Raw genomic sequence first — 25,699 nt, forward strand, 5'->3', positions numbered from 1 at the left:
ACATCCGCTGCCGTCAGTATGAGGTATTGTTTGACGTCTTTAGCGCCTACGTTGAGGAAACGAACGCTGAGTAGGCAAGCGTGAACACTCTTGAGTGGTCGTGGCGGTGAGAAAAGAAGTGCGCCAAAAACGCTCGCACTAGCCTCGATAACTAGAAGGCACCGCACATTGAGGGATTCGCCCCGAGCAATAAGGACTTCGCCCCTAAATAAACTATGGACCGTCTCCCCGAAGGGAACCCCTGATGGGATGCACAGTTGGAGCGCTACGCATGGCCACGGCCGCTGGATAAAAACAAATTGTGGTCTATTGCGTCACGTCGCCGTCAATGCGCGAGCGCGTCTAAGCAGAGTGGACAGCTTCGACCGCTTTTTTGGGGAGGGCGCTGAAACTCCACCAATCAGAGTGGGTGAGACTTCGTTTTCCAATGTGACTACAGGAAACATTGTGCGTGTACTTGTGCTTTTTCATGCGCTTTCTCATTCTTTTTTCGGTGTGCGATTGTTTGTGAGGTGTTGCATCATGTTTTTTGTGATGGAGTACAATTATTCGGTGCGTGCGGGTATGGGAGACGAGTTTTTTAGCGATGTGACGCCGAAAAGCTGTTCTACGCAACTGAGCAGCTCGAACGCGAAAAAGAAAGGTACTGCTTTGAAGTACAACGTTACACTGTGATCTACAGTGTCAAGAATTGTATTGGGATGCGCATTATTTGTAACAGAGCACTTATTTTAGTCACAGAGGAGCATTCAATGAGACGCACGTCACCACCTTAAGACGAAAGCTTCAAATCACCGTGCCAGGCGTTCTCTTCACTGGTGTGCGCAACGAAACAAGAAAACGAGCATCAATAGGCGCCCAGGGCGTGCCCTTTCTCTCCATACAGTGGCTAGAATTCGAGCCACTGTACCCTCCACCAGTGCCTCCTCTATTTTTTTTTCAGTTACAGAACGAAGGAACGGATTGAAATAGGAAGTGGCCGTCAGTGCTTGTGCGGCGTTCCGCCGCCAAGTGCCGCAACTGGAGTGGACGTGCCACCGCGTCATGTCTCGCGCAAACGACTGCCACGGCTGCGTTCTAAGCTGTTACACGGCTCAGTTTTTGGCTGTATTCGCATTGCTTAGGTTTAATGAATATTTGGAAACGAGAATCGTAAAGCACTTGATGTTCTATACCACTAGCTCACTTCAAAGGCATGTTTCGTTCGCGACTACTTGATCGAGACGCTCGCGCGTTGTCTGCTAGGCCGATACCACATAGCAGATACCAGTGATCCGCAGAAGACATCTTGTTACCGTGGCGTTCTCTTGATTGAGAGTTGCTTTTCGACTGAAACTGAAACTGAAATTTGATTTTTGAGACAAGCCTATGCCAGGAGCTAGTATTAAAAGCTTGGATGCCTAATGTTGCCCGATGATTGCTACTCTCTATAGAGGCATAGCAAATTATGCGCGGCAGTCTAGTGACTAAGGTACTCGGCTGCTGACCCGCATGTCACGGGACCGAATCCCGGCTGCGGCGGCTGCATGTTCGATGGAGGTAGAAATGTTGTTGGCCTACGTTCAGATTTTGGTGCACGTTAAAGAACCACAGGTGGTTGAAACTTCTGGAGCCCTCTAATACGGGTGTCTCATAGTCATATGGTCGTTTTGGGACATTAAACCCCCCATATCAATCAAATCATATTATGCTAAATCCTGGAGTTCAAGTATTAAATAGCACAAAATCTCGCTATCCAGGGACAAAGGTCCGCACTCGTTCTCTTCGCAAAGCATTCCATCCGTTGCCACCGAGAAAAATAAAGTGTCGGAATATGAGGAACTCTGGCAGAGGATTTTACCATTTGAGAGCTTAAACAATGAAAAAAAAATATTGGCAGAGCCCACGCACAGTGGGAATCTATGATATGCGAAGCACGAAGGAGAAATGTGGATATGTCACTTCAAATTCAGTCCAACATTACGAGGTGGAGGTTAATGATGCCGCACATGACTTCTGTGTTGTGATTATCATTATTGAATGTGTCGTTTACTTTCGTGATCTATTAACGTCACATGAAACCAAATTTAGTATATGTGAAGCTAGCGAAACAGCCGCGAGCACGCTTTAGGCGTGGTATGTTGTCATGGTATAACATGACACGCGTGTCAGGAATATATCATGTTTGCACAAGTCAAACACTTTGTCATCCATCGACTTCACGTAACACCAAATTCGGTATATGTGGAGCTAGCAAAATGTTCACGAGCGCATCATGAAGGGTCTAATGTACTCCAACGTAGCGTTGACGCGCGTGCACGCTGGGCACAGCGACGCTACGTTAGCGAAACGCGAGCACTCTATAGTCTGACACCAGGCGCGACCGGCGCGACCAGCGTCCGTCGGCGCGGACCGACGGCAGCCGGCGTGAAATGCGACATGCTGCATTTCATGCCGATGAGTTACACAGACAACAATGCGTCTCCCTCTTTTCGTGACGGAGAGACGCAGGACTCGCAGAAACGTGCTTGCGTCAGAGACGCAGCACGGCGTGCGCCTGCGAATATGTGTCAGGACCGGTGCCTGGCGCGGCAACGCTGGCGTGACGCGACGAAATGAACGCCGGCGAGCACGTGCACCACGTCACGTCGAAATGTATTGGAACCTTGACTGTGACACGTAGTCAAGTTCTCACAGGACACGCATCTCACGAGTACCATGTTTGCACCAGTCACATTCCTCCGTCATCCGTTCACGCAACGTAATACCAAGCTTGGTAGATGTGAAGCTAGCGAAACGATCGCGAGAGCATCATGAGCGTAGCATGTAGATATGCTGTTAAATGACGAAGATATTATATTTATCAAGTTTGCATCAGTATCATACCTTCCTAATTCATTCTCGTCCCATGAAACCAAATTCGATAAAACTGATGGTAGCGAAACGGCCGCCAGTGCATCATGAACATGACATGTGGTCATGTTGCTACATGACACGCATCTGTTTATTGTCATGCTTGCACCACTCACATACCTTTGTCATTCAATCACGTACCGTAATATCAAATTTGGTATATGTGACGCAAGCGAAACAGCCACAAGCGCATCATGAGCGTGGCATGCAGTCAAGTTGCTACATGACACACATGTTATGACTTTCGTGTTAGTGTCGGTCCCTTGTGTTCCGCATGCAATCATGTCATACCATACCAGTTTTGCAACACGCCATGTGAACGAATCCACCGCAAGAGCTGCAGGATCCTGAAATGTAAAACGTTACATTCATGACATATATATTATGATTTTCGTGTTACGGCTACTCAGATATGTTCTTCATATAGTCACGTTGTGTCGTACCACGTTTGCTATTGATAACTTTATCGAAACGGCCAGGAAAGCTAATGGTCGTAGGCGGCTAGATAGATAGATATGCTCAAAGTCGCCAAAGTTTGCTAAGAAATGCTTCGCAATAATTAATTCTGAAATAAACAAGAACAGCTCCATATGCGGCGAAATTTCTGTGATAATTGCTTATATTTAGAAAAGGCACTCGTAAAGTGTGAAGTCTAACGCCGACTCGAAACTTGAGCCAAGGTGACATACATGAAAAAATTGGCCTGTGGACAGTTGCTTGAGGTTCTCTTTGTATTCGTGGACGGATTAGTGTAGTCTTAATATCCGGCTCCTCAGCTCTGTTTCTTTCTGCTTCCCTCAGGCCTCTGAATCGACTCCCATTCAGCTTCGGGGCGTAATGTTAGCGTTGCACATGGCAGTGATCGCGAGACAGTGTGGCAACTGATAGACTCACTTGTGAACTGTTCGGATTCAACGCGCTCCCGTTTGCTGCTACCAATTGCCACGTTGCCAAACATGAAGGGTAGTCTCAATCCACTACTACTTAAAGTACAAAATAGTCGGGTTGTAAATAGCGGTTGCATATATACTAGAGTGTAGTACAAATATTTATTAAACTCGACGAAAACTTTTTGTGGCATTGGAGCGAAGGCTACAAAGCCAAATCGCGTGCATCCTACCGCCAGCGATAGTAGTTCCACAACAGCGCATCTATTTTCACCGTGAAAAACAGAGGTTTCGTCTTTATTTTTTTCGTGGACATAATTGAGAATGAACGCAGCTCCCACCGCTGGTATTTACTTAAACTTAGCCGTTGTAACTCAACGTTTTTAGGGGGACCGCAAGGGGGCCACGGAGGGCAAGCACGCATGTCGCGTCCGCTCCGCAGATTTTGAGTGATTCTCAGCGTGAAATCGAAGAATTGACGGACGCATTCTTACAATGAAGAATTTGGAAATTCCACGAAATGCCGTGATACCAATCTCGAGTAGGTGGACGGTTAATTTTCGGCACATCGACCACTTTTATGTAACAACGACGAACGCACAACGTCGTTGCCTCCTGCTGCTGTGCATAATGCGGTTGGCCTAACCCACGGACCCTGGTGCCTTGAGCACACTCAAGGCAGCGTCTTCTGTGGTATTGCCACAGGATGGCTACGATGAGCGTGGAGGGCGAGGATATCACGCAACAAGAGAATGAAAACGAAGCCGGTTGGCGCCTTGTGAACACAGGAGGATGAGCCAACGACGAAACCACAATGCATGAAGCCAAGGACTAAGAAACACTATTCAAGTGAAAAGGCAGTCAGTAATAGGTGAAGGAAAGGACAGATAGCAAGACAAATTGTGGCTGCGAGCAGGATGCCCCGTCTGCCGAAGGAAGATTACGAGATAATTGCGCGCCCACGTGATGGCTTTAAGGTCACTGACTACGGAATCAATCGTCTAGAATGCTGCGTCGCCAACGTTGCTATAATACCAAGAAATGATTCGGAAGAAGACACGGTACGTGCCAACTATAAACAGAACGTTATAGTGATCAGCACACTATCAGAGGGGCGCGCCGAAAAATACAGAACCATTGCTCAACTGAAGATTGGGGATAAGGAATTGGAAGACAATGCGTACGAGTCAACTCCGGAAGATACAATCTGAGAAGTACCGCAGGACGTGTCTCCAAGAGAGGTAGTGCAAATTCTAGTAACACCAAGAAATCTGACGGTCTTTATGACAAAGAGAATGGGAAACACCACGAACGTCATCGTTCTTTTCGATGGGCATCGCGTTCCAAGTTTTGTGAGATACGGAAGAGCACTGGTCAAGTGTCAGTATACCGCAAAAAAAACAGACGTGTGCTACCAGTGCGGACGGCTTGGTCACAGAGCTGACGTCTGGCCGAGCCTGAATTGTAGAATATGTAGAAGCTGTGGGGCTGAGAATCCACCGCAGGACCACGAGTGCGAAGTGAAGTGCCAGCTGTGTGGCAAAAACCACCCGTGGCAGCTCGCCATTGCAAGGCCAGATTCAAGGTACTGTACCTGAGCAAACGATGCCACAAGGAACGAGCCCGACGAGAGGAAGAACAAGTAATCTACTACGAGACAGAAGCGAAAGCACTTAACAGGCAAGGATAGGTTGACTCAGGTCAACGATCGGAACATCGGACGCGGGACGCATCCAGACCAGAAGCCTTCCCCAAGCTTCGAGCAGAAGACAAAAGCAGCTCTTCGTTCACTACCATCACACTTATGTCGAGATCCAGATCGAGGTCCAGATTGACATCCACATCGACGTCTATACCGAAGAACGGCAATACTGGGTATCCCCGACCACCGGAGGGAGAAAGCCCAAAAGGACCGACCACCGTCTGGGGCACTGTGGGACCCTTCCAGGTGAGCTGGGCTGTTGTAGCTTCCGGGGCGCGCGTGGAGGCAGAGGCTGCTCTTCAATGTAGTTTTAAGGCGCTAGAGAACGAATTGGTGCAGACCAGGCAGAACAATGTTGCGTTAATGAATGAAATCAGAAAACTCGGGGAAGAAAAGAACCTTCTTAAAAACGAAGATAACCCCTTGCATGTAACCCCTTCGTCTGAAAAACGAAGGGGTTACATGCAACGAGGAAACCTCACAAGTTATAACGGAAGACGGCGCCGCAATGAATGGAGAGGTTACAGCGCTCACCCTCACTAAACGTAAACCAGAGAACGCTCCGATTAAAAGCGTGGTAAACAAACCCAAAGCATTGGCGACGCCACAAGAAAGACAGGAGGAATTCGCAAACACCAAGGAAGCCAAAATGAAACAAATTGAAAGAAAAATCCAAAGTGAGTTCGAACAACAAGAAGTTAGATTTCAGGCAAACATAGATGCAAAAATCGAGGCGCTAGGCAAGACGATATTGCAGAAAGTGCAGCAAATGGTGGCTGACTTTAACGCCAAGCTAGCAATATGGGCATTGCAGTCTAGTGGTGGGGGCCCGGTTAAGACGTCTTTCAAGCCGTACGTTAGGACCTCGGTGCCCACCGAGAGATCAGAGAGCCTGTAACGCGGCCATAGGCCGACAAAATAGCTACACAATTTGGCAATAGAATTGTCGAGAATATAAGCAAAAACGATACATTTTGCAACAATATCTTGAAGACACCATCACCGCGGATGTTATAATGGTGCAAGAAACGCACGGGCTCACCAAGCTGTCGGGATATAAGTCATTCGACAGTGCTGATGGAGAGACAAAGGTATTATCAACGTTGGTTATGTGAAATTACACGGTGGTTCAACACAACACGAAAATTAAGGCAATAAATCATATTCTTCTCAAACTAATGCCCATGCGGAAAACAGAGGACAGTATTTTTGTATTGAACCTTGTCGCAAGGTGAAAGTAACGGGATACAGAACGACGGTGCAACCAGGTAAAACTAGGTCTGTATTGAGAGAACAAAAGAGCAGCCGCTTCCATGTCGTCTTCCTCGCAGGAACCGTGGGTGTATTCCACGCTCATCACTTCGTCGCCTTCTGTCTTTTTGCCCGGCCTTCAGGCGTGAGATTAGCCTCCCATTCAAGAAAGCATCGTCCCGATGCTTTATAACTAGAGTGGTTTGTACTCGTTGGAAACGCACGAGTTCATTCGGACAAATAAGGCTTCATGCATACCACGTACACAACTTCTAGAGCACACCTTTGACGCCTTAAGGAGCGCACAGTATCAGGAACGACCTCATAATTGTTGTCACTGAGACGTTGTAGAATTTTATTGGGACCGAAGTACAATCTTAACCATCTTAACACTGTTTTTCAGAGGCCATGGCACCGAATAGGAATCCATATCTAAACTTTCTCTCCTGGCTCGTAGGAGACTGGTTGGTGACGAAGGTTGTACCGTCTTGAATTGTAGTCCTGCTGGCGTATATTACGTAGACGCGCAAATTGTCGGGTTTCTTCGGCAAGCTGAGTGATCTAATCAGCATTCGTTTCGGCGTCTTCGCACTCGTGCGGCAGCATAGCATCCAGCATAGTGGTGACTTCACGACCATGAAGGCGGAATGGCGGTGTTCTCTTTGTTTTTTTATGAGCCGCGTTATAGGCGAACGTGACATACGGCAAGATCTCGTCCCAATTTTTATGCTCCACATCGACGTACATGCAGAGCTTATTCGCAAAAGTCTTGTTGAGACGCTTTGAAGACCATTCGCTTGTGGGGTGATACGCCGTTGTTCGCCGGTGGGATGTACCACTAAGTCTTAAAACTCTGTGTAATAGTTCGGCTGCGAATGCAGTTCCGCTGTCAGTTATTACCACTGACGAAGCGTCACGCCTCAGCACCACATTTTCAAAGAAAAATCATGCTTCTTCTGTTGCCGTGCCCCTCTCCAGAGCCTCGGTTTCGGCGTAACGAGCAAAGTAGTCGGTGGCTACTATTGATCTGTGACCTGCCGATGAGGTTGAAAATGGGCCTGAAAGATTCATTCTGACTTGAGCTAATGGAGTAACAGGCACGTCTGTAAGATTGAGGAGACCGGCTGGTTTGACAGGTGGAATTTTTCTCCGCTGGTAATCAAGGCACATCCGAATATAGTGTTGAACGGTCGCCGTCAGTCTTGGCCAGTAGTATTCCTGCCTCACTCTGCACAACGTACGCGTGTAACCCAAGTGGCCGGATGTTGGTTCATTGTGGCATGCCTGTAATACTTCGCTCCTTAGAGATGTTGGGATCACGAGTAAGTAGTAGTTTCCGTGTGGCGTGAAGTTCATCTTATACAGGACGTAGTTGCGCAAGCAAATTGACGAAAGCCCTCTCGCAAACAGTCTAGGTACAGCTGAAGTGCGACCCTCTCAAAAACGTATTATGGGTTCTAGTTCGGGGTCGTCTCGTTTCAGCTGTGTGACAGTTGCTGTGTTTACAACTGCGACAAAAGCTGTAACTTCGTCTCCTGTCGTCGCAGGTTCGTATGGCACACGAGAAAGGCAATCAGCGTCTGAATGTCACTTCCACGATCTGTAGACTACCGTCATGTCAAATTCTTGAAGCATCAAGCTCCAGCGCGCCAACCGTCTAAAGGGTCATTCAAATTAGTCAGCCAGCAGAGGGATCGATGGTCGCTGACAACACTAAAAAGACGACCATACAAATATGGGCAGAAGTTTTAAACCGCCCACTTCCGCATATCGACGAGTGAATCGTCGATATGCGGAAGTGGGTAGACGTCTTTTTTGTCACCTGATTCAGCTTGCGGTAATCCACGAAGAAACGTAATGTGACGTCTTTTTTCGTCACTAATACAACTGGAGAAGCCCAAAGGCTTTTCGATGGCTGAATAACGTCATCTTCAAGCATTTGTCGCACCTCGTCTTCGATGACTTCACGTTCTCGTGGAGCTACCCGGTACGCGTTTTGTCTGATGGGTCTGGTCATGTCGTCCGTTAAAGTTCAATGTTTGGCCAGTGGCGTTTGACGGACCCTGAAAGTTGAAGAGAAACAATCTTCTTTATTCTTTATTCAATAATTACCCCGCTTAGCCCGACGGCGCTGACGCAGGGGGGCTACAATGTCGAAAAAAACACATCTTCATTAATACAGCACACTTATTCATTTGCTAAGTGATTCCATTCTCTAATGGAACGAACGTTCCATTCTAATGGAACGATCGAATTAGCATACAAATTAGATCTGGTACGGTACTCTGAAGTCTTGAAACAATGATCATTTCGAAGAGATATAATGAGGACTTTGAAGGTACTTTTCTTTTTGGATGCCCGTTTTACCATGAAATATTTGGTACAGGAGCTTTATCCGCAGTTTCTTTCAACGCGATGAGAGTAATTTCCACCCTAGTTCATTTTTCATATTAGTGCAACTGTCATTTCTTGAGTACCGGCTTAGGACAAACCTTGCAGCTCTATTTTGTATTTTTTCAAGTTTGTAACTTAAAGTACTTTGCCAGGGGTCCCACACGGCACAGGCCGTGTGGGACCCCTGGCAACTTGTTAATAACCTGCATGATACTTTGCTTTTGCGCTAGCAGCAAACTTGGGCCAATATCAACAGATAGAGGTACGGGGGGCAGATCCGTTGAATTATATGTTTCAAGAGTTAGCCAGCCTGTCATCTCGGCGAGCTCTTCCATGTACGTGACTGCCATGCCCCTCGTTAGATGTCGGTGTTTACAGCTGAATTTCGTAACAAGGACTAGCGTGTGTCCGCATTTTATGCTCACGACGCCTCTTGCGATAGGTGAACCTTGGCTGAATAGCAGTGTTGGAATTTGCTCGGCGATCTTTTCATAATTGCTCGACGTGTCACATGTCACAGCCATAAAGTCACTCGACCGCGGTTGGATGGTCACGTCGTCGTCAAAGATGCGCACGGGTTTACGTCGCTGGTCTGTACAGGGCCCATCCAAGACCCTATCTGGGGCCGTCCAAAAGGTAACCAATCTCTCAGGAATGTTGATAACGACATGACGATAGTTATAGTGCGAGAACGATTTGACGACACAGAAACAAGGACACGAAGACTTGTCTCTGTGTCGTCGTTTCATTCTCGCGCTATAACTAACGTCATGCCATACCAACTAGCCCAAGCTGCCACACTTCTAAGTTGATAAGAGTGCCGTATTTACGCAGGAAGGCAATACCCAAAATCAGGTTTTTGCAGCACTACGGTAAAAGTACGAAAGTAGCGACGACATCTCAACTGATGATAATAATTCAAGCGCTAAATTTGCCCGTCGGCGTCACCAATTGACCCACTGCGGTTCCTATGTTTGAGCCCGTTCATATTGTTCTGACTTTCTTTAGGCAGTCGGCGAGTTTACGGCTCATAATAGAGAAGTCCACAACAGTATCTACCAGAGCTGTTACGGTGCGTTCGTCTATACAAATGTCTAGATTGGCGCTTACGATTTCCATTGATGTCGGTGACGTCGTATCGTCCTTGGTATATCGTCCGTAATACGATCCGTGGTATCATTCGTCATATTGCGTCGTAGAGAAGATGTAGTGGTTGTGATAGCATGTCGATAGGCAGCAACCTTCCCCCCAAAGGTCGCTGCTGTTAGTTTCCCCGACGAGGGCTAGCAGATCTGTTCCGGACCACCTCGGAGTAACTGCGCTGCTGCGGCGAGTTAGGTTGGTGATAATAATACATGGTGTTTTTTTTGGCGCAAGGGCCATTTGAAGGCCAAAGAGTGCCAGTTCATGGGACAAGAAATGTGGATAATGATTGTGATTAGCAGCTGTATAAGGGCCATAAAATTCCTCGCAGTAAAGTGGGTAAAACATACAAGTAATAAAATCATGACCATGCCGTGAACGGTGTGTGTGGTGTGAAAAGGTGACAAAAGTTGGTGATAATGTAAAACGATGGTGGACACGTATGGCATTAGCACAAGTACCTTACTCGTTCATACCCTTGCGTCCTAGGGCCGTGAGGCAAGTGCTTTCCTGTGTAGCCACCGCAGCGAAAACCCCCTGGAGAAGTCGTGATACGGAATGCCCGGGCATATGATATGAAAATTAGTAATATCTTTCAAAAACGCTAACAATGATTTATGACGAAAAAGCGGTTCCCTACCAACGAACATTGCAGGGTGTAAAGGTATATGTTGTCGGTAGGGTAAGGGAAAATTCTGTTTTCTTAGAGTTTCTAAGTGTTTGCACTGAATTAACATGTGAAGGACTGTTGATGCTTCACCACATCTGCCACACAATGGTGGATCGCCACCGGACAAAAGATTTGTGTGTATCGTGTATGTGTGTCCTATCCTGAGTCTCGTTAGAATTACCTCTGTATGACGCGATTTTGATACTGGCAGTCAATGACCAAGGTGTGGCTTAGTAATGTGTAGTTTGTTTTGTGTGTGTATATCCCACTTGCTCTGCCAGTAGTCCCTGAGGTTTCGTTTGAGAGACGGCATAAGATCAAGGGCCGGGATTAACATGGGTGTAGGGGCAGTGCTTTTGCGGACGGATGCAGCGAGCTGATCCGCCCTCACGTTGCCTTGGATCTCACTGTGTCCTGGCACCCAGGACACTACAACATGTTGTTTGAGTGTATAGAGTGCGCACAAAATGGAGTAAAGTGAGACAAGAACCGGGGTTTTTTGTTTTTTAAGACGGTGCACAGCTGTTACCACACTGAGGGAGTCTGTATAATTTACTGCTTTTTGTATCTGCAATTGTTTGATGTGTTTAGCTGTTTGATGTGTTTAGTATCGCGTAGGCTTCCGCTGTGAAGATACTTGTGTCTGGATGTAGAGGGCCAGCATCCGAAAAGGATGGGCCGACAGCAGCGTAGGACACAGAGGAGTTAGACTTGGAGGCATCTGTAAAGAACTCAGGACGTGTGTATTTATGTTGAAGTTCCACGAAGTATGTTCGAATATGGGCAATAGGTGCATGTTTTGTAACTTCTAGGAAAGACACATCGCAGTCTATAGGCTGCCACTGCCACGGTGGCGGGTATGCTACAGGAGCCATTAAACTGTGTTCAAGTGACACTCCAGTTTTTTTCAGCTAGACCCTTCAGGCGAACCGAGAAGGGCTGCCTCATCGAAGGCCTGTTTTGAAACAGAATGTAGCTTGACAGATCATTAATATTAGAGTATGAGGGGTGCTTCTTGTCTGCTTTCACCTTAAGAAAATATACAAAGGGCATGCAAGTTCCCTGTAGATGAAGCGACCATTCATTTGACTCAACGTAAAGGCTTTCTACAGGGCTGGTGCGAAAAGCACCCGTAGAAAGGTGGATGCCCAAATTGTGCACGGGGTCCAGCATCTTCAAAGCACTTTGAGTTGCAGACTGATAAACAACAGCCCCATAATCTAAGCGGGTGCGAATGAGGCTTCGATACAGATTCATGAGGCATTGCGTATTACTACCCCAAGTAGTACGTGACAACACTTTTATAACATTCATGGCTTTTAAACATTTTGTTTTTAAATACTTGATGTGCGGTACGAAGTTCAACTTGTTGTCCAAGATTAAGCCTAAGAATTTGTGCTCGGCTTTGACAGACAGACGTTCCCCATTCAGCCGAATGTCAGGTTCCGAGTGCATGCCTCTCTTTCGACAGAACAAGACACGCGTGCTTTTTTGTGAGTTAAGTCGAAATCCACTTTCATCTGCCCATTTGGAGACCTTGTTTAAACCCAGCTGAACCTGCCGCTCACACATTGCCAAGTTGCTTGACTGGAAGCCAAGCTGAATGTCGTCGACATATGTACAATAGAACATATTGCGGGGGATGGACGAGTGCAAGGAATTCATTTTGATGATAAAAAGTGTGCAACTAAGTACACCACCTTGTGGCCCGCCTGTTGCCTGGACAAATGTTTGGGAGAGAACACTGCCCACACGGACACGGAATGTCCGGTTTGACAGGTTACTTTCGATTATGTGAAACATTATTCCGCGCATACCAAGGTGGGACAGGTCTCTTAGAATTCCAAAACTTCAAGTTGTATCATAAGCCTTTTCGATATCGAGGAACACCGAGAGAAAGTATTGTTTATGGACGAAGGCGTCTCTGATCTGTGCCTCCATATCAACAAGGTGGTCTGAGGTGGATCTACTTTCTCGAAACCCGCACTGAAATGAGTCGAGCAAATTGTTTGTTTCAAGGATATGTACAAGTCGGCCGTTTATAATTTTTGCAAACTTTGCACAAGCAGCTTGTAAGTGCAATAGGCCTATAACTTGAAGCTAAAGAAGGGTGCTTGCCCTCTTTCAAAATGGGAATAATAATAGCCTCTTTCAAGGAGGTAGGGATTGTGCCAGAAAACCAGATAGCATTGTGCAAACAAAGTAAGGTTTTTCGTGTTTCAGCTGGTAGGTTTTTTAACATTTCATACACCACACGGTCAGAACGTGGGGCAGAAGTACTGCAGGAGTTTAGAGAAGTTCGGAGCTCAGCCAGACTGAAAGCTTGGTCATATGCCTCGTATCTAGTGAATTTGTGTTCGAGTTTCTGCTTTTCTATTCTTGTTCTGTATTTTTGGAAAGTGTCAGTATAGTGGGACGAGCTGGTGTCACAGAACGAGCGCTCAAAGTGGGCGCGCCGCCAAATTCTTGCGATAACGCGCGAGAGAGACCGCGCAAGGTCAACAAAAAAAGAGAAAACAAGCATCCAAGGACTCCCCGGGGCGCGCGACCCTCCTCTCTCGGAAGCGTAGGCTCGCCGACGAACCTACTCACCCCACAATGGCGGCCGAGCAAGCACTTGAATTTTCTAGATAGAAAGGGGCGTGGAGACGCCTGGTTGAGTCATCCGTCACGGACGGCCCTCGTATCGTCTCGACCTTTCCACCAGCCTTCGCTGCGCATCGCGCCGACGAATTGAAGTGAACTTTCTGGAATCTCGCGCGGAAGGTATTTAATCGATCAGCCGAGACGAGAGATCAGGAGAAGACGGAAGTTAGCGCCAGAGCGCGTAGGGATTCCGCCGTGTAGTCGGCGAAGGTTTTGTCCGTAGAGACAAAGCAGGAGAAGAAGATGATTTCCATCTGAGGGGTGACGACTCGAGCTACAGGCAAGAGCGTGTGTTTACCGCTATCGAGCGAAGACGCGTAGCAACCGCTGCGTGTGTAAAGCCGACGTGTTTCCGGCGAAGAAGAGTGAAGCTTGGAGAGTGGCCAATTGAAGACGCGAGGTTTCCTGGAAGAGACACTTCGGCGAGGTTTCCTGGAAGAGAAACTTCGGGGGCAGCGGAACGACAACAATGCTGGACTTTGAGTGAATGATTTTCGGAAAAGTATCATCCAGAAGTTTGGACTGAATAGGTTTTCTATCTTTTTAATCTTTGAGTGTCTTGGTTGTTCAATGCATGCGACTGCATTGTAGTGCGTATTGTTGTCTGTGTCCGTTGTTTCTAGTGTGGCTGATTGTATTGTGTAGTACGTTGTTTGATTGGTGACATATTGTACTCAACTATTGTGGAGTGTGCATACTTGTGTATTTTTTTCGATCTGCCATTATTGAGAATATAATTTTGTTTTTTTATCGATTCTCGGCTCTGTCTTGTTCTTTAGGCCACAGCCGGCGTCCGCTGGCGCGCCAAAAAGGACCACTTCTAAATTGTTCACGCTTTCGTGGTGCGTTTCGGGGGGCCGATACTTCGGCCCTTAGAATTAGCCCGGTGATCGCCTCCCTAATTACCGGGACCCGTGACAATTAATCTGGCGTCCACGACTAGGACATTTTGGTGCACAGTGTGTCCAAAGTAGTGAGAAAGAGCCTCGAGTTATTGATAGTGCTATCGGAACGATCTTGTGTGTGGTTCAGTGTTCTCGGTAACGAGTGCAGTGGAGTGTTCCGATAGACTGATTTAGGCTGATACTTTTTGCACGCGGCAAGACTTCATTTGCGAGACCCAATGGATCTCGAAAAGTTAGTAGCTCTTGGTGAGAAGATGGGTCTTTCTGGCGCCGAACTATGAAAGTGGGTAAGCCAGAAGGAGAAAGAGGCAGTGAAGAGAGAGAGGATGGCAGCTGAGAGGGCCAAAGAAGAAAAAGCAGCTGAGTTGGAGAGAGAAAAGCTGGCCGCTGAGAGGGCGAGAGAAGAAAGACAGCCAAAGGAGCGACAGCTGAAAGAAGAAAGAGAGGAAAAGGAACGGCAGCGGCAGCACGAGATGGAACTCGAGCGGCTCCGTTCGCAACAGCGAAGTGAAACTCCGGTCCAAGCTAGAGTTGTAAGCAGCGAACGGGAAGAGCATGGCTTCCGCTTGAACCCCACCAAGCTGCTCGTAGCGTTTGATGAAAGGAAGGACGACCTTGACGCGTACCTTCACCGATTTGAGACGATTGCGAGGAGCCATAATTGGCCGGAACATCAATGGGCAACTGCTTTGAGTACTTGTTTGAGTGGTAAAGCACTCAGTGTGTATGGTAGGCTTATGCCGACCGATGCAGCCAACTATGCAAAGGTGAAAACTGCTTTACTGAAGCGATTTAGATTTACTGTGGAAGGATTCCGGGGCAGACTTCGGACAGGAAAGCCAGCTGATGGTGAGACGGCTACGCAGTAGGCTGCCCGACTTTGCCATTATTTCGAAAGACGAATTGAACTTTCAGGAACAGCGCAGGAGTACGATGAACTTAGAGAGCTCCTAATTAGAGAACAATTTCTAACTAGTTGCCACCCAAGCCTGTCGCTGTACTTGAAAGAGAGGAGAGCTAAGTCACTTGAAGACATGCTTGAATTAGCGGATCAATTCTTGGAAGCGCAAGGTGGCACTAATTTGGCCAAAGTCAAGAAGGAGTGTCCCGAAGATTCGAAAAATTCGGCACCCGAACAAAAGAAGCGTGCACCGGAGAGTGTTCCGCGATCTTTTCTGTGTAACCGAATGGGTCATCGCGCAAGCAACTGTCTTACTAACTTTACGAGCCCTACGGTAGTAAAATGTTTTAAGTGTGGTCAGACTGCGCACAAAGCAGACGCACGTCGTAACGGAGCGAGTCAAACTCACCAGGTATCCTGTGTGCAAGTGGCACCGAAATCCGGTAATAATGCCGTCACCGACGGAATCGTAGAATTGAAAAAAGGGGAGAAAATTCCTATCGTCGGTGCTGTAATGACAAAACAGCCAACTGGTGTTACGAAAGGAATGCCAACGCGGTCTGGAAAAGTTGCGGGCAAGAAGGTTACGGTGTTAAAAGATACCGGCAGCTCCACTGTTATTGTGCGGAGGAATTTGGTACGGGAAAGTGAGTTGACAGGCAGAACGAAACCGGTTTGCCTAATTGACCGTACGGTTCGGATGCTTCCCGAAGCAGAAATTGAGGTTGAAACCCCGTACCTCAGCGGGAAGGTTACAGCTCTATGCATGACGACCCCCCTGTACGACCTCGTCATCGGAAACATCGACGGGGCGCGAGGGCTGAATGATCCAGAACGTTTGGGGGAAGACCCGAAGATGGAGCCCCCGCCGACACAGGGACCGCGAGGTACAGTGGAGAAAACCCCCGTGAAAGATTGCACTCGAGCCCAAGGTGAAGCCTGGGCGAAAGATACAGGGAATGAGAACATCATCGTATTGAATGAGTTCACGTGCTGGGCAGCTGACTTACGTCGGCACGACCTCAACCGACCGACAGTGTAAGGGTGACGGAGTCGGCCAGCCAGGCCCAATGTCGTGACATGAACAAGCGGGTGAATAACCGGGCAGGTTCGGTTGAGCGTCATGACCCGTTAGCAGTGTCGGAAGTGATAACGATGGCTGAGACGCCGCCTCGGATACCGTCGTTGGAAGGGGCTCGCCGGAACAAAACGAGCAAAAACAATAAGAAGAGATGGAGAGAGCACCGCAAGAAAGGGCGCAAGCGCCGCTCGAAATGCACAGGACAGGTGCTGAGGTCAAACCGGAATGCGTTTGGCAGGGCTGAGTGCCATATGTTGTGTTAATGTTCTTGTTGTCCTGTGTCACAACTGTATGTTGAGCGAGTCAAAATGTTTGTTATGGTGAGGGTATGTATAGTATTGTATAATTGTTGTAATGAGAGAACTTTGTACATTTGTATTGTTTGGAATATGTGATGGAGTGTTGCATTAATGTGCCTGTGGCTATATTGCATGTGTTGTGGAATCGAATTACAATGTACGATTGTATTGAGCGATCTATTGTGAATGTGAAGTGTCGTGAGATACGGTTTGTGTTGCAGTCTTTCACAGTGTGTGGTGACTGTTCGCGCTCGTTTGTGTGGTTTTGAATATTATGAGATAATGTTCTTAAAGTGGGGGGCCATGTCACAGAACGAGCGCTCAAAATGGGCGTGCCGCCAAATTCTTGCGATAACGTTCGGGAGAGACGCCGCGAGGTCAACGAAAACAAAGAGAAAACAAGCATCCAAGGACTCCCCGGGGCGCGCTACCCTCCCCTCTCGGAAGGGTAGGCTCGCCGACGAACCTCCTCACCCCACAACGGCGGCCGAGCAAGCACTCGAATTTTCTAGATGGAAAGGGGCGTGGAGACGCCGGGTTGAGTAATCCGTCGCGGACGGCCCTTGTATCTTCTCGATCTTTCCACCAGCCTTCGCTGCGCATCGCGCCGAAGAAATGATGAGAACTTTCTGGAATCTCGCGCGGAAGGTATTTATTCGAGCAGCCGAGACGAGAGATCAGGAGAAGACGGAAGTTAGCGCCAGAGCGCGTAGGGATTTTGCCGTGTAGTCGGCGAAGATTTTGTCTGTAGAGACAAAGCAGGAGAAGAAGATGATTTCCACCTGAGGGGTGACGACTCGAGCTACAGGCAAGAGTGTCTGTTTACCGCTATCGAGCGAAGACGCGTGGCAACTGCTGCGTGTGTAAAGCCGACGTGTTTTCGGCGAAGAAGATTGAAGCTTGGAGAGTGGCCAATTGAAGACGCGATGTTTCCCGGAAGAGAAACTTCAGCGAGGTTTCCTGGAAGAGAAACTTCGGGGGCAGCGGAACGACAACAACGCTGGACTTTGAGTGAGTGATTCTCGGAAGAGTATCATCCAGACTTTTGTTCCAAGAACTTTGGACTGAATAGGTTTTCTATCTCTTTAGTCTTTAAGTGTCTTGGTTGTTCAATGCATGCGACTGCATTGTAGTGCGTATTGTTGTCTGTGTCCGTTGTTTCGAGTGTGGCTGATTGTATTGTGTAGTACGTTGTTTGATTGGTGACATATTGTACTCAACTATTGTGGAGTGTGCATACTTGTGTATTGTTTTCGATCTGCCATTATTGAGAATATAATTTTGTTTGTTTATCAACTCTCGGCTCTGACTTGTTCTTTGAGCCACAGCCGGCGTCCGCTGGCGCGCCAAAAGGACCACTTCTAAATTGTCCACACTTTCGTGGTGCGGTTCGGGGGGCCGATACTTCGGCCCTTACAATTAGCCCGGCGATTGCCTCCCTAATTAACGGTACCTGAGGCAGCTGTATACCCGTTCAAAGTGTGCACCGAGGAAGTTTGCCTGATCTTCCAAGGTATCACCCTGAGTGTTTACGAGTGGAAGTGAGTGTACTTTTCTTCCTGCTACCCTACGAAGCATGTTTCAGACTTTGGCCTCTTGTGTATATGAATTGATCCCTGATAAAAACTTGTGCCAACGTTCTCTTCTGGCCTGCCGACGCGTTCTCCTGCCTTGAGATTCTATTCTCTTAAAGGTCTCAAGGTTTTCCGCTGTCGGCGAGTTCCGCAGCAGCCTCCATGCCCTGTTCTGTTTCTTTCGCGCATTCTGACACTCAGTGTTCCACCACGGGACGTGTCGTTTGCCGGGCAGTCCAGATGTTTGTGGAATGCACTTGGCTGCTGCATCTGTAAGAAAGGCCGTGAAGTACTGCACAGCTTTATCTATGCCTAATCCGCATATGTCAGTCCAATTTGTAAGCTTTTGAGTAAGCGTTTGAAATTGTTCCCAGTCGGCTTTGTTTACCAGCCATTTGGGAACATGTGAAGGACATTCATATATTATTGGTGTACTCAAAACTAAAGGAAAGTGGTCACTTCCGTATGGATTAATTATGAGTTTCCACTGAAAAATTGGTACAAGTGCAGGAGATGTGGTTGCCTCGCATGGTGGAGTCTGCCACTACAGGAATTCGACATCACCGTGATGAAAACGGGAATGGCGACTACTACTTGGGAACCATGAGCGTCGATGACTGTGCAGAACGACAGCGAGCCGACCATGAAATCAAGGGCCTTGTAGAATACCTTGAGGGCAATGCTTCCGTCGTGTACTCGTTATGTGAAGACATGCGGGGACTGGCGACGGCAGAAGACGCCGCCGAGTAGACCAGGTGGCCTTGTCCAGCCCATCGAGGCACCTCACCGGCCGTTCCAATAAATTGGCATGAACCTATCAGGGGTGATTTCTATCCAATATATTCAATTTATGGTCTATACTTCCAGACTTTATCTTCCTTGAATTCGATGCCGTTCGCGACGTCGAATTCCGGGAACAAATAAATCGTCGTAGCTACCGATACCTGATGCGCTATATGCCAAGGCAAAGGCCCTGCCTAAAGGCAGTGCTGCCGAAATAGCAAAGTTCTTCGTCGAGAAGACCTTCTTGCGTCACGGAGCACCAAGGGTCCTCCATTCTCGCTGAGGTATTATCTTCACGGTGGACCTAACTCAGGCAACTCTGAAGGTACACACAGACAAGTCACAGCCGAACCACCACCTACCATTCACATACTAATCGTCTCACTGAGCGTGTTATAAGACCATCACCGATATGCTGGCTATGTACATTTTTGATAATTCACAGCGCAAGTAGGACGCAGATGAAGTATAGGACAGCACGAGCGCTTGTGTTGCTCTATACTTCGTCTGCGTCCTACTTGCGCTGTGAGTTATCGAAAATGAACAAACACCAAATAGCCCAGCTTTCTCTTTTTGTTTTGACTATTTACGTCGACATCGAGCACAAGACGTAACATAAAATACTTCCGTACGTGACCTTCGCGTACAATCTTAGTCAAATCCTGGCTAGACTACACGCCTGCAGGCAGGAAATCAAGTCAAATTATCGCCACTTCTTCGCGGCTTCGTAGCCGTGTCCCGGAAAAACCGGACCGATTCGAAGTGGCCTTCAGAATTGCCGGGACAATATTTAGCTAGGATTTTAGGTAAAATTCGTTCTAGCAAGATACGACCTGCGGTTAGCCGTGACATTTCCGTAGGCAGCCTGGTCCTGACGCGGCGGTGTAAAAAAGAGCATTAATTTACGCTTTCAGTACGGTTTCTTGCCCATAATGCGGCGGATATTGTGACTATAGGTAACTGTAAAACCATTCGTATCAGAATCTTCTACATCTGAGAGATTAAAATGCATAGGACACACAGCCCTGGAATTGCACTCTGGACCACATGCACGTGAAGCAGATGTCTTGCCATTTGCACCACCTCGCCACCGCACGAAGACATGTCTTTTTGCAGGGTATATATCTACCAAGTGCCTTTTTGCAAACCGCCGACCAAACCTTGAACTGTTTTTGTGCCGTATGCATGCATTTGATCAGCGAATAGTTTGTAGGGATTCGTGAACTCGAGACAACCATGGTGGGCGGGTTTGGATCCGACTTGAATTCATGGTGCACCATTCTGCAAGAACGATTAACGTGTGTTTGTTCGTCGTTTTAATGCTGCCCCTTGAACCGCTGGTGTTAGGCTTACTGAAATTCACGGACGAGACTGTGTTCGGCTATCGAAACCTACGTATGTTTTTTGCACATGCGTGTGCTGTGAGCAATTTTACTGATTTGCGTCGTGACGTACACACGTGTCAGTGACAGCAGCCTAGTCTCAGCTCTTTGAAGACAATTCGCTTTCACGCGTAAACGTTGCAAGGGTATTTTAGCATGTCTACTCTAACATTTGCTTCTTTTGCATTTCTTACGCGTGAACTGCCGTGAACTGCACACTCGGGCAGTAGCGCCTGTTTAGCATTTCAACGATTACTTATTTCTGCAATGAGAATTTATCCGCATTATTTCGCGATATACAGTGCTTTTACACATTTTCAGTCTTTACCTGATCTTACCTTTATTCAGCATCACACCGCTGTTCAAGCGAATGCCGAAACGCGCACCAAGGTCAAGTATGATGTAAACAAATTACCGACGGACAGGTCGCTCTCTCTTCAAATAAATAATGGTTCCACACATCTCTTTCGTGAATGTTCGTGTGCAGTTGGGATCAAGAATTGGTTCAGAACAAATCTCAAAATCTTTGTTGTTACTGCTTGCAGTTTCTTTTTAGAAAATAGGGTTTTTGTTGCTGGTACATCATCTCCACAGCAGGACACTGGTTGTCTTTTTCGTGGTTCACTGTTACAAACCCATGCTGGAATTTGAGAAGTGTACCTAATATTCAGAAGAGTGAGCAAACGTCGGTCACATACGCTCTCCTGCTGACTTATGCACCTAACTTCTGACTTCTGTACTTGATTTTCATCATTAAATTACGCAACCACTAATCAAGCATCAACCAATCGATTTTCAAATTTGATCCTTCCCTGTCTCGCTGCCTTCGGTTTGTTTCCTTTTTGCCAAGCTTTCATAAAATCACCAATCAACGTGTTACGTAGAACACGAGCTTCAATTTACATAGGCCAGTGTCTCAGCTAGCAGTCACCCATGCACAAGTACTCTTTTGTTTACTGCATGACACAATATCATAAACGGGAAGTTGTTTCACTCTTCTAATAAATTCAAATGAGTAACACTAGGACTGCACATTACAGTGTATGCTTAAATGCAGGGAGTTGTATGATATATCGAATAAAGTATGCCTTAAGGTACTGGAAGCTGTTTCTGTCCCAGACCGCATTGTAGAAAAACGACCATCACAAGACAGCGGAACGAAACGGCGACACACTAATTCCACGGCGTGCAGGCAACGGTGCACGTGATGCCGGTGCTGGGCGCATACCTGGTGAGGTGCTGGCAGGGGGGGAGAGGGGGTGTTTCTTTTTTTTCTGAGCTCCCGCTTGTTGTCGCTGAACGGTTCTGCCTAAGTTGATGCCGGCTCCTGGCGCCAAGCTGGCGTGACAGAGATAGCCACTCTCGCCTTTTTTTCTTTTTTTTTCTTCTTGCGCCTGCTCTTACCGGCTGTGGGCGTAAATTTTGCACCGCGCGGCTGTCACGGGTATTTTTTTTTTGCTGGGCTCTCTGTAGACAGGATTCTAGTCAGTACGCAGGAGCGCGCCGCTTATATGCCGTTCATTATCCGGCACCTGACTGAGAGTGTACAATACGGCCATATAAGAAACGACGCACATTATGATTGATTGATAGGTGGGGTTTAACGCCACGAAACGACCATATAAATATGGGAGACGCCATAGTGCAGCGCTCCGGAAATTTCGACCAACTGGGGTTCTTTAACATGCGCCCAAGTCTGAGCACACGGGCCTACATTTCCGCCTCCATTGAAAATCCAGCCGCTGCAGCCGGGATTCAATCCCGAGACGCTGTTCGAGAAGCTTCGCAACGGCAGTAGATCATTTTGTTAAAATTGCGCCCACTTTGTGAACAGCACTGTTGATTCTGAAAGCTAAGTTGCCGCTAGAGACAACGCTAGAATATTCAATGACCAGTGTATTATTAGCAACACGCTTCACCGCTCGTCAGTTGATCAAGGGCCGACGCTCTGTTCACCGCTATCAGTGCCTGTGTCGTGTTTTGCGTGGCCACAAGTTTGGCCCAAATAAACAGTTTCTTCTTTGTCCTGGAGTCTTCTCTTATTTACGTCACGACCCCATGACAATATCAAAGGCATTCTGTAATACCTCGAGGCAAAGCTGCCGTGTTTCCGAAAGGTATTCAAGCGAGTACTTGCGTCGTTCTTCCTGCGTAACGTCAAAAAAACTTCTTGCTGCATCGAGCCAACTTGTCATGGTAATATCTTTGACGTTCATTCCGGTAATTCCAGACGCTCTGCATAACGGCCTGATTACTGAACACCTTGGGTTTTCCCATCCTATAAACGAGGATACAAGAAAGGGAACACTGGCCCCTACTCACTGCGCATATCACAGTACTTGAACTGGTATAGCGCATTACGGGGAAGAAGAAACGGCCGAGCAGACCGACACAAGAGGACAGAGCGCTAACTTCCAACCGAGCTTTATTGTTAAACTGCATCAAATATGTAGACCGGCGCAAGCATACAAAACCACCCTAACGCAACGACAAGATAACACACAACACAACATCACACCGTCACATATCACAGATTCATAGGCGGTTATCCTGATTAAGGAAGGCCACTTCATGTTCAGATAAAACCAAAGAAGGGGCGCTAATACACGTGCTGCTAGCTCTTGCTATACAATGTGCTTCTATAATTTTTCGAGTTAATTGTGACGGGTGCTTTTTTACCACTTCACATTGATCAAACATGGGGGTGCATCCACAATCGCGGCAACGAATTCCAATGTGGCTCTGGATTGCTTTGTGAACATTATAATGGTGCTCTTTTAGCCTTTCATTAAGGCATCGCCCCCGTTTGGCCGAAATACCACATGAGAATTGAATTGCGTAAACAACCCCCGCTACACACGGCACAAACCGAGTTTTGTGCTTAGTTGCGCAACCAGTGGTACGTGATTTGAGAGGGTTGACTGCTTTGTGAAGCCGCAGTAACTTATCCGGCGCTGAAAACACCACTTTGACGCTGCATTTCTCCCCTATCTTTTTTTAGCCGGCGGGAAATGTCATGCACGTAGGGTAAAACTATGGGTCTTTTTCGGTCGTTAGATTCCGGCTGAGCTTCGGAGTTGCAGCCTTTCTTTATCTGTTTTAATAGCTTTTCCGCTATTGATGCCAGTAGGATAGCTGGGTACCCAGCACTCAAAAGCCTTTCAGCTTGAGCAGCAAAGCTGCGCTGCATGACATGATGACACGATTTCCTAAGAGGATTGATGAGAGAAAGATTTGTGATGCTGCGCTTAACTAACTTGGAATGGGAAGAGTCATAGGGTAAAAGGGGTTTTCCGTTTCTAGGTTCAAATAGCCAACACACATGGTCAGGTGAAAGAATTCTTCCAAATCTAAAAAGCGTAAACTATTGTCAACTGGCAACTCATGAGTCAATAAAAGCGGTTTAAAACATTCTTTAAATGTCATTTTAATACCGTCGGTTAGGTTATGGCAGGCAGCGTCGCTGCAGTCAATGAAAATTAAAAAGTCGTCTACGTAACGACAAATTTTAGTGACAATATTTTGGTCCAGCATGCTCATCAGCAACCGGTGATGTTATGCAAGGTATATGTCACTAAGGATCGGGGCGAGGCATGACCCGATGCAGACACCACTATTCTGTATGTATTTACGATCATTAAAAGATACAAAAGTCGACTTGACGTAAAAGGACACAAGCTCCAAGAGGTTACTGCTATGGACACCCGTGAGCTTCTGGAAGGCTACAGCACGAAATGAGGCAATGGCATTGTCAACACACTAACAACTTCTCATGCGGCAAAGAGTAATACAAATCTTTTTTATCGACCGAAAGTGTTTTAAGCCCCTGTCGTTATGTTCCAGAAAGTTAACCAAAATGTCCAAATTCTTAATTAAAAACTGGTCATCGATGGTGAGCGAATTGAGTTTTTCTTGCAGAAATAATGCTACAGTGTTTTGCCATGTTCCTCTCTTGGTCACAATTACCCGTAGAGGGCAATCGACCTTGTGTGTTTTGGCCGTAAAGAACACATCAAGGCTAAGCTTTTTGCACTTATCCACTGCTTTGGCAAGTTTTTCGAAACCCAAGGTGGCACACAGCTTTTTTGCCTGAGATTTAACTTTGCTGAGGAAAGTGTCATCCTCAGCTCTAAAGACGGAGTTAACAGCTGTGGTCGCTTTTTTAATAAATAAAAAGTTCGGTAAAACGACGAAACCTCCCTCTTTGTCAGAAGGTAACAGAGCTAGTGAATTGTCTTTTAAGTGTCCCAAGACTTTCTTAAATGGCAGTTTTTTGGTCGAAGGCATGAAGCACGAAACCACATCAACGCCATCGGCAACACACCTGTCCCTTCCACGCTCAGGAATCTGTCGAGCCACTTGCCTGACGTAGGTGAGCAGATCGTACGGCGAATCGGCTGGTTCCGTGGCGAACTTCGGTCCGCGGCACAATACGCGTCGAACCGCTTCAGGGAGCATAACACCGCCCAGAGTGTGTACAGGGTTGCTCGTTGCAGTCACCTTTATGGGGGTCATGGCACGAAGGTGGAAGAGCATATGCTGCCACAGGTACTCCGCTTTTCGGTCAATTGAAGCAGACACTTCTCGCCACTTCATTTTCGCCTTGATGATACCTTCAGCTGTCTGGAGTTTGAGGCGTAAAGCATCCCTGTAGAAGCGAGCCTGGCGCAACCACTCGGCGCGAAGAATCTTACAGATTCTCGTTCCGTGACCGGCAGACGGTGTGAAACCTCCTAGGAGCGTTTTAACATCGGGTGGAAGGATCTTGACTCGAATGCAGTACGCAAAAAAACGCGCACGACACACGGCGAGCGCGACAAGGTCACCAATGAAAGATGCATTTGCGGAAGAAGGTAGGAGGAAGCCCGATGAACAAGAAATGAAGTCCACGAGTGTTAAAGATTGGGCGAGTTGGTTCGCCGTACTTGAACTGGTATAGCGCATTACGGGGAAGAAGAAACGGCCGAGCAGGCCGACACAAGAGGACAGAGCGCTAACTTCCAACTGAGCATTATTGTCGAACTGCATCAAATATGTAGACCGGCGCAAGCATACAAAATCACCCTAACGCAACGACAAGATAACACACAACATCACACCGTCACATATCACTGGTTCATAGGCGGTTATCCTGATTAAGGAAGGCCACTTCATGTTCAGATAAAACCAAAGAAGGGGCGCTAATACAC

The sequence above is a fragment of the Rhipicephalus microplus genome, chromosome 9 (genome assembly GCF_043290135.1).
Source record: "Rhipicephalus microplus isolate Deutch F79 chromosome 9, USDA_Rmic, whole genome shotgun sequence".
Lineage (NCBI taxonomy): Eukaryota > Metazoa > Arthropoda > Arachnida > Ixodida > Ixodidae > Rhipicephalus > Rhipicephalus microplus.